Here is a 10,498-nt window from a genome sequence, read left to right on the forward strand (position 1 = left end):
GGTTTTAGGAAACACTTGCTGCTCATGCAACTCCCAGGGTAAGGTTCCCAGAGAAGCACAGCTGGAGAGGGGTGGCATAAAGATAGAGAAGGGGCTGGAAAGATGGCTCAGCAGTTAAGAGTACTGGCTACTCTTGCAGAAGACCCAGGTTCAAATCCCAGCACCCACATGACAGCTAACAACCACCCATAACTCCAGTTTCACGGGATCCAACCCTCTTCTGGCCTCCACAGGCATTCCATGACATGGGTGCACTTACATACATGCAGGTAATACACTCATACACATAAAATAATAACTAAGTTTTAAAAAATACTTAATGACAGAAAACAACTCCTTCAACTCTAAGTCCCTAGATTGTAATTTCTTAATCTTACTTAAATAGATACATACAAGATACGTGAACTTACAAGAAACTTCTTCCTTTTTATTCTGACTACAACGGAAACCACAGCGAATGTAGAACAGAGGCAACTGGGTGACACGATGCGATGCAGTGTCCACTGGGGCCACTCAGCTTCATATCTCACACTAGTCAGCATGCAACAGGACCAAGGACCAAAAAGGAAAATGGAAAGATGTGACCAATGGAACCACCAAAGAATGCACAATTTACTGCAAAGATCAAGATACTCAGAGGCCCTCAGGGAGGCAGCCTTGCTCTTCTCTACTGCCTGCTAATAGTCTGGGGAAGGCAGGGCACAGGAAAGGGACAAGGAAACAGCACTGATCAAAAAACAAGGTGCTCTCAGGAGGATCTTTTAGATTTCCATACAAACTCAATAATAATTCCCTTTACTACCATCTCATTTATGAATTTCACCATTGTGGAAAGAGAAAAGGGGATGGGATAAGAAAATGCCTATTGCTAGAAATAGGGAATTTCTGGGCTGATGCTTGCACATGCACTTGATTCTAAATTATCTGCAGGAAAGATGTGTTTGCAACCTGTATGTGGCCTCAGCTTGGGTTCTAGGGCTGCTTGACAGCTGCAGAAAGAATGTAGAGGTTAGTAGTCTACACTCCCTGCTTTAATGTCACAGCCCAAGAGAAGGGCACTGTGAGCACTGTCCTCGGCCATCATCTTTGTCTGCTCCGTGGCTTTAACGAACTCATTTTCAATCAAGCTAGTGTCTTTTTAAACCATGAGTGGGATGACAGGGATGAAGCACCAGGCAGAGGCTGGTCTGACTGAGAATAGCCACCACCAGCCTTCCAAAGGTTGAGGAGACAGATGCTGGTGAGGGAGCCCCTCAGCTCCTTTTTACCAGAAGCAGCCCCATTCAGCTCCCACAACTCCTGCCCACCCCTACACACACCTCTTAGGTGCAGAGGGGCTATGTGTGAGGCCTGCACAGGAGGGGTGTCATAGTGTTCTGATGTGGGGAGACTGGGTATCATGTCAGGAAGCTTGCCTGCTTTTTTTTTTATTTTGGCCAGCCAGGCAAGAGGCTACTCATATTCCAGGAACTGTTCATGGTAAACCAATGGGTACCCTCCACTGTCCAACCCATCCTTGATGCTGGATTGGTAATGATGGCATCATTATATTTGAACCAGTGGTCTTTGTGCTGCCCGATGATGGTGTAGTGGCCACTCTTCAGGGTCCCTTGATGTTAGCAACAGCAAGCAAGGAGAACTTGTCATTATTGAGACTGCCGGTACTGCCCATTCTACTTCTCTCTTTGCTGGAGGGCATGAAGGACATCATGTCCAGTTCCAGGGGCAAGGACACATGTTGTCATCTTCAGTCACAGCTGAGCTGAGTGTTCAAATGATTTGAGATGGAAGCAGGTCACGATGGGCAGCTTCTTCAGGGTCAGTTGCTTTGTAGACTCTTTGTAGCTATGGCAACGGCTGAACGTGGTTATCTTGGAACTGCTTCCTAAGTGTTCCGGTCTGATAAATCTTCACTGGCAGTCCATGAGAGTTGTGCCTGATCCATGGCTTTCCCTATTTACCATGCTGCCCTCATTTCCTGGGCTCACGGGCCAGGCTGCGTTGGAAGCACCAAGCAGTTTAAATTGAAGTCGCAGAAGGGGTCTATACCAGAGTGGTGGAGATCTCGCGACAGACTTGGCACATGACGTCAGTCTGAAGCCCCCCTGTGAAGCTCTGGTTGACGATGCAATTACTGTGGTTGGGGTTGTTGGCTTTCTTTTCGTTGACATCACCTTTGCAGTGCTAGTGGAGGACATCCAGGGCTGCAATAAGGAACTCAGGAGTGTCCTGCAACTCGTAACCAGCCAGGTGCCTGTCATGCAGCCACACCAGTTGCAGTAGCTTATAGGGCATATGTGGGGATCAATCAATGCCGGGAGGAAAACTGGAAGAACAGGGACATCTCGCAGCAGTGCCTGTATGACAGAAAGAAGTCCTCCAGAAGTGGTGTGTGGGTCAGTGCCTGCCCTAAGCAGTTCATGAATCTCATTTCCCGGGTTCGTCAGTCCCTGCAGATCTACCCTGCGTTTGGAAGGCTGTGTTTCAGTAGCTCCAGCTCGCGTTTGGATGGTTCTCAAGTTGAAAACTTCTCAGCACCTGGCGTCTTCCTAGACTTGCGCTGCTCCTCTTTTGACAATGACGTTTATCTCTCTGCCATAGATGTAGTCCTGACACCAAAAGCAGTGTATACTTCCATACATCAGGTCGATAGCAAAGTGTGCCGCTTAAACTTCTCAGGGCCGTTGATGTGTTTCTTTGTGAAACAGTCAGAGAAGGCACGGTAGAGACAGCAGTCCGGCCGGTTGAGGTGGATGCCACGGACTTGGTAAACGCTGGGCTTTCCTGTGTGCTTGTGGGCTGGTAAGGTGGCCGGCAGATCTTCTTCCAGCAGTTCACCTTGAAGCTGCCTAGATGCGAGTAGGCCAGCAGCACCGCCACCAGCTCGGCCTCGTTGGCCCCAACCTCTGGCTCTAGCTAGTCAACCATGGGGGGCAGGACCTGGACGCATAGGGCCTCTGGAGATGGTGGCGAGGACCAGGCCAGTGTGGAAGAGTGTTTGGGGCACCTGGAACAAACCAGGCAGGGGGTTTTCAGGCCGTAGACTCCCTCCCACTCCCATCTCTGCTGGTTCTTTAGGCTCCAAATAAGCTTCCTAATTTAACCTTATTTCAAAATACTTTAATACATTTTATTGAATTTTTGTGCAATTCATACAATACACATTAATCACATTTAGACCCCCTCCCCTCTCTGCACCCTTCACACCCTCCCATGGGATTTCATACATTCTGTCATATATGCTAAGGATTATGGAGTCAAGTTTGTGTCCTCAAATGTCCCTTGGTGTGAGTTCATCCACTGGAGCCTAATGTAAAGAAAACCAGCTCATCTCCTCTCATCAGTCATCAGCTACCAATAGTTCCTCAGCTAAGATTGGGGCCTCCTGCCCATTTCCCCACTTCTATGCTGGGTTTTTTTCTGGTTTGAGTTTGCATAGGTCCTATGCATGCTGTCATCATTGCTGTAAGTTCATAAGAGCAACTTCTCAGCAACCTGGGAAACTGTTTCCTTGTGGTCATCTATCACCCCTGGGTCTTATAATCTTGTCTGCAATGGTGCCTGAGTAGGTGAGGTTTAATATAGGAGTCCTATCTGGGAATATTTTTTAAAAATCTACTTTTTTTTAACAAAAACATTAGAAGGCAGGGTAGCATAGTTACAGTTTTGCAAATCTGTCTACCATCTGGCTAAAATGGAAAGCTGAATTCTTTTATGTGCCTTGTGTTCAATCTCTTGAGATATTGCACACAGCCTTTGGGAAACGTCATTGTACTCTCATAAGAAACAAAATAAGACGACAAATATTATTTTAGTAATATAATGAAAATTGTGGACTCTGAAAAGTTTTCAGAAAGCTAACTAACTCTAACTTCTTTGAAACACTTTGAGAACCACAGTCTGGGTTATGGTCGTTTTCTTCTTGAGGACTAATCAAAATAAATATTGTATAAACTTTCATAAATTTTTACAAACTTTTGCTGGTTTGATAGCTGGTCTGATCTGATAAGAACTCAAAAGATGGAAATTATGCCTTTTAGCCTTTTAATCTTCAATAGAACAAAGACTGTAAGATAGACTTAGAATGACCAGCAGGATTGGTGCTTCTGACTTAATCACAGATCCCTTTCCACCACACAAAAGAATCCCAATTTCAAATAGTTTATAACCTAATTGCACCCCCGAAAGTTCTGTGAAAACATATATTTTGAAAAAAGTCAAAGCGATTGATTTTTTTTTCTTGGTCATCATTACATACAATCCTAGGAAACAAAAGTAAAAGGTGTCAACTGGCTTTCATTAAGATATTTACAAATACACATGGAAAAAATAGGAAATTTTCCATCAAAATATTTATGAATCAACATTGGAAACTAGAGATGAGATTGAACCTATATCCAAAAAGGAGGCTATTTAAACAATAGCTCATTCGTTGGACAACATTCTAGACCATCATTAATGAATAACATATGCATCGTTCTGGAGCCAAAGCAAGAGAAGCAGTCGGATGCCCTCTGTTCCCAGCTCCTGCCTGGAAGCAAGCAGCAAAGGCTTGCATAACTGAAATAGCTAAAGCAATCTGAGTCCTAGGCAGTAGGTACAATGAGATACCAAGTTTAGGTAATTGGGGTTAATGACCCAGGGGAACCCTGTGACTCTCACCTTTGCTTTTGCACATCTGGAGCAAAGGGAGGGTGAGCTGCAGGAAGTGAACTTGGTGGCAGACACTGGAGTTCTATCACTTGGATAGTGCTTGAATAGTATGTCCCACCTCTCCCACCTCTCTGAACCACAGTCCAAATGTGACAAAGTTTACACGTGAGTAAACCCCTCTGCCTGACTTCAGGGATGCTTTAATGCTGGTCTGGACTTGTCAGGACCTTGAGCACTTCCAGTGATCTCTGAGAGAGCTGAGCAGATTCAGTGTATAAAGAATGCTAACCACAAGAAAGAATAAAAGTTATTCTAGAACAGTTCTTCTTCATCCTAAATACTAAAGCCTAAATACTCAACAAACATGTCTAAACCAGACTAATATTTCTAACAGCTTCCTTTCTTCCATGCCAAGCCTGCCGGCCTTCTGTGAAAATGACTATCAACAAGTCTGGTTCAAGAGGACTCTGCAGGCCCAGCTCCCTACTCCAATGTTCTTTTGTTGTTGCTCCTCTGGTTTCTTTCCCATAGGCTCATAATCAGATAATGCCTTTTAACCCACAGCATGTGGAGAGGGTGTTTCTTCATGTCACATGCTCTCCCAAGTGACATGCTTCATGCTTTACAGCTTGGGAGTAAGAGGGACTCCACCGTAGGGACCCTCAAAGATTCCTGTCACAGCCCAAGCTCAAAGCTACAGCTCCTGATTACTGGGAGGTAGGATCAGTATAATGAAGAGCAGGCTAATTATAAAAGTCTTTGCAACCCAGAACAAGGTGAAAGAAATATTTAAAATTCATTCCATATGCTTAAAAACTTTTTGAGTTCAGGCAAAAAGACACTGGAAACCAAAATCACAGGAGTTAAATTAAAATGATTTTTAGAAAGAAAGTAGCATGTTTTGTTTTAAGGATTGTCATACTGTTGAATTTGGGGGGAATTTGAGGAGTGACCCAGAATTTGGAGAGGTAAGGAAGCTGTGCTAGAGAAAGTCACTGAAGGAGGAAGAACCTTCCTATGAACATAAAGCATGAATAGTCTTCTCAACAGAGATGGCTAAATCAAAGGAACACAATTAACAACTCAAGCAGTCTGGTAGGCATGGTGACACATCGTGGCAAGTTGGGAAGCAGAAACAGGACGACTGGAGAGAAGCCTGTGGGCCAGTTAGTCTGGCGCACACAGGACAGGAACAGGATCAAGAGAGCCCCTACCTTGGCAAAATGGAAGCAGAGAGAACCAACTTCTGAAAAGTCATCTTCTGACCTTCACACAAGTGGCGTGGCATGTGAACGCCTGCATGTGCGTGCTCTCGCTCTCTCTCGTTCTGGCTCTCTCGCTCTCTTGCTCTCTTGTTCTCTCCTCTTGCCCTCTTTCCACATGTGTATTGTTGCTGTTTTCTTTGTCTGGCTATAAACCTGTTAATTTTATCTTTTTGAAGAATTTTGTTTCAGAAATCCTTACTGCTATTCTTTTAGATGGTATTTCATTTATTGCTTCTCTGTTCTTTTTCTTTCCCTTTACTAATTCCGGGATTGGTTTGTTCTTTCCAATATTGAAATCGTCATGGGGTTGTTCACGTGGAATCTTTTTTCTTCTGTGCTGTGGGTCCTCACTGCTGTAAGCTTCCCTCTTAGTATTTCCTTGCCACAGAGCACAGGTTCTGGTATTTTGTAATTCATTTTCATTTAAAGACATCTATTTTTTATTTGTTTACTTTTATTTCTTTTGTATGAGTGTTTTGTCTGCATGTGTGTTGGTGTACCACATGTGTGCATTGCCCATGGAGGTCAGAAGATAGCATCAGATCCCTTGGAACTGGAGTTACAGATGGTGGTTAGCCTCCATGTGGGTGCTGGGAACTGAACCAAGGTCCTCTGGAAGAGCAGCCAGTGTTCTTGACAGCTGAGCTTTCTCTCCAGCCCCTCAAGGAATCCTTAAAATATTTCTGACATCTTCAAAAGCCCACTGCTCATTTATTCAAAAGCATGTTGTTCAGTTTTCCCCTATTTGTGTAATTTCTCAAGTTTCTCCTGTTCTCTAGTTTTAGTCCATTATAACCAGAAGAAATGCAATATATGATTTCATGGATTTTTAACTTAAGACTTGTTTTTCAGCATGATACATGGTCTAATCTAGAGAAAGGCTCATGTTCTGATGAAAAAACATGTATTTGAATGACTTGGATGGAATTTTCTACAAACATGTTAGATCCATTTGATCTGTAGCAATACATATCATTTACTAGATGTTCTGGTTTTAGGGTTATTCTTTGTTTCTGCCTTCCTGTTCATCTTTGTAGTTTGATGGTTCAGTGTACTGATTGCTTGATTCTTCTCTATGTCTGCTCTGAATGTGGACTCTTACGATGGTGGTTACCTTTCTTTCACTTTTGGATGTAGGATTCCCTTATTCATCTGTAAGGCCGGTCTGGTGAATATGAAGTCCTTCAGTTTTTGTTTACTTTAAACGGTGAACGGGCCCTCTTCAATTACAGAGCTTCTACTAGAAATCTGCTGTTAGTCAAATGGGGTTGCTCTAACACATAACTTAGCATGTTTTTATGTATGTGATATGGTGGGGTACATGAGTGTATGGTTGCATGCAGAGGCCAGAGGACAACTCAAGGTGTCTTTTTCTAGCATTTCTACCTCATTGTCTTGATGTGAGGTCTCTGATAGAACAATGAGCTTGCCCTTTGGGCTGGTTAGTCTGAAAACTAGAATCTGCCTGTCTCTGCTTCCCAATGCAGTGCAGCCGTGCCTGGCTTTATTATTTTTTTTTAATGAGTGCTTAGAATTCAAACTCAGATCCTCGTGCTCGCATAGCAAGAGTACTTAGTACTTTTCTCTTTCCAATTTTAAAATTCTTTCTTTGTCCTGCATTTGACATTTTTATATATAATGGTAGGGGTTATGTCTGATTATGTCTATTTTGGTTTCTATAAATCTTTCATACATGGTTGTCCATACCTTTCCTAAGATTAGGGACGTTCAATTCTCTATGCCCTTAACCTTTTTTTCTCCTCTCCAGCATGACTATCACAGGAGGATTCTTGATTATTTATAGTGTCCTCGTGATTTTGAATTCTTTCTTCATCATTTTATTCTTTCCTTTTCTTTTTCTATTTGAATGTGATACTTCAACAGCTCTGTCTTCAAATTCCAAATTCTTTCTTCCACTTAATCTAGCATGCTGAACTTTTTATTTGATTTGTTGACATTCGTTTCCAAAAATTGCATTTGGTTCTTTTCCAAACTCTTATCTGGTTTACTGAGTTTCCCAATTTATATCTTGCTTGGTTTTCATATTTTCACTTAAATATGTATCTGCATTCTCCTGGAGCTCATTGAACTTTAAAAAAGTCATTGTGAGTTCTTCAGCATGAATTTTATCCCTTTGATGTCTTTGGAGTAAGTGACTAGAGAGTTATGATCCTTAGGGCACCGTCTGTACCCTGATTTGTGCCCCTGGGGTAGCCTTCTTAGTATGCAGCTTTGCCCTCTTCAGCGGTGCCAGTTGTCAAAGAATATTGCATTTATTTCTGCCTGGTCATCATGGTAAAATCTCCCTACAGCTCCCTCAGCTGTGATTAGTGAGTTTGGGCACACCATACACCATACCAGTGTCAGGGAGACCCTCATGCAAGAGTGAAGACAGCCCAGGAGATATGGTGTAGCTAGCAGTGTGGGGGATGCGTGTTGTAGGGCTATTCCTACAATGAGAATGCTGGCCCCTGTTGTGTACCGGGGTTTCCTGAGGCATTGTTGCTGTTGGTTCTGTTACTAATCAGAGTCTTTTTTACAGGCAAACCAGTAGTGTTGAGGAGCTGAAGCACATGTTCACTTATAAGACACTGATGTGTACCCAGGTGCTTCAGAGAGGGGCAGGAACAGGAAACTTCACTCCTTTATGGCACTCCCACGTATTCTTGTCATTAGGTAAAGTACAAGGATGACTGATGGGGACCTGTGCAGATGTGACAGCAGTAGTTTTATAATGTTCCTCTCAGCTGCTACTGTGGCAATGTCAGCCCAAGAGAGGGACTTCAGTATACACAGGGGTAGGACCATGGATGGAAGCAGTACTCACTGTATTCTTTTTTCTGTAGTATATATGAGGATTGAGTGGAAGTGGTCATGGCTGAAGCCAGTCAAAATTCTTCCTTTCTGGAATGTGAGGGAGAGAATATATAGAACCAGGCCAAGTTTCTCTCCAGACACTCTTAGACTATGTGCCCTGTAGGCAAGGTGACAGTTAGAATAGCTGTGTTTCTCAAGGCAGCCCAACACCCTCTTGTGGGAGAAGAAGCAGTGGAATAATAAAGTTCCTTCCAGACCTTGATAGTGGCAGAAACCATGCACAACGCTTGGGGGAGACATGGTAGGAACCATATGGATAATTACCATCCCCTGTCTGCTCCTGCTGTGAAACCACATGCACAGGCTGTGTCCTTGGTCTCCATTTATCTATTCTTGTGACAATACCGTAAGGTTTTAACATCGTGTCAATACCTAGTAGAGCAAATTCCACTTTTACATTGGATTTGTTACTTAAAATTTTACTTTTGCAGTGTCTCCTGGCTTTATCAGGATGCTTAGTTTTTCCCATATTCAATAAAAATGATAGATATTCTTTTAAGGTAATATTTCAATCAAACATCCATTTTCTTTGTCTATAAGGACAGAGCTATGAATGTATTGTTGACAAGTCTTCCATTCCAGGTTATTTTTGAGTAGTCCCACCCTAAGCATGTCTCTTGGCTCTCCTGGTTCATCATGTGAACTCTGATAGAAATGACTGAGGTTGTGAGAAGAGGGGCCTTTTGTTGAGGACCACAGTAGATTCATTTTGGAATCATTGAGTATGTTAGTGTGAGTCTTTGCAAGTGAGCCAGCCATCCTGAAGCGATTGCACTTAGAGGCGGTTGGATATAAGCAGTTTGCTTCCTGGTGGTTGGATAGAAGAAGTGCCCATGAAAGCAGGTTATCCTCAGGACCTCACAGCTGCCTCTGCATAGGCCAAGTGTCAGGGCTTTGCCACGATTCTCAGTTTGATGCTTCAACCACCTTCTACATGACACATCTTCAGTGAAAAAGGAAGATGGCAGTTCAAGTTTAAGTGCAAGAACAATCTGAAGGAGTGTACTGCTCAGTTTGTTTCTAAGATTTGGGTAGGAATGCAAGTTTTTTCAAGAAATCATCAAACATGAATCAAGACCTCATTTCTAGTCCAATGTTTTAAAGTCCTTTGTCATTTATTAACAACTTTAAGGATCATGGGTACTGAACACAATGTGTTGCAATACTGCAACACTGCAAATATTTTGAGGAGAGTAAATCTTTTTAAAATATTTTATTATTTTTATTTTATGTGTTTGAATGTTTTGCCTGCATGTAGATGGGTACACCTTTGTCGTGCAATGCCCAAGAAGGTCAGAAGAGGGTATTGGATCCCGTGGAACTGGAGTTCTAGACAGTTGTTAGCTGTCATATGGGTGCTGGGAATTGAACCCCAATCCTCTGCAAGAGCAGTCAGTGCTCTTAAGGACTGAGTCATCTCTCCAGCACTGAAGACAGCAAATCTTTGACATTGGGAAAAGAACTGAAGTAGAAGCCACAGTAACCCAGCTGCCCTACCATTGACAGATAATTAGTTGATTCTGTACACACAGCTGCTGGACCCAATGCTTGTAAACAAAGATGGCTGCATTGTTAAAATAAGCTATATATCACTGAAAGCTAATTGTTGTCTCCTTTAAACTAAGAACTACTCCTTGACCACAGAGATATCCATCAAATGCCAGCTGCAGCAGAAAAGACCAAATATTATTTTGCTCTCTATT

The 10,498-nt window shown here is 42.9% G+C and overlaps 1 pseudogene; it reads right to left on the reverse strand.

Moving 5' to 3' along the window:
- Nucleotides 1–1,452: 1,452 nt before the first annotated feature.
- On the reverse strand, nucleotides 1,453–9,156 carry LOC103748857 (annotated as a pseudogene).
- Between the last annotated feature and the right edge of the window lie 1,342 nt (nucleotides 9,157–10,498).

This window comes from Nannospalax galili, unplaced genomic scaffold (assembly GCF_000622305.1).
Source record: "Nannospalax galili isolate Female #2095 unplaced genomic scaffold, S.galili_v1.0 scaffold326, whole genome shotgun sequence".
Taxonomy (NCBI): Eukaryota; Metazoa; Chordata; class Mammalia; order Rodentia; family Spalacidae; genus Nannospalax; species Nannospalax galili.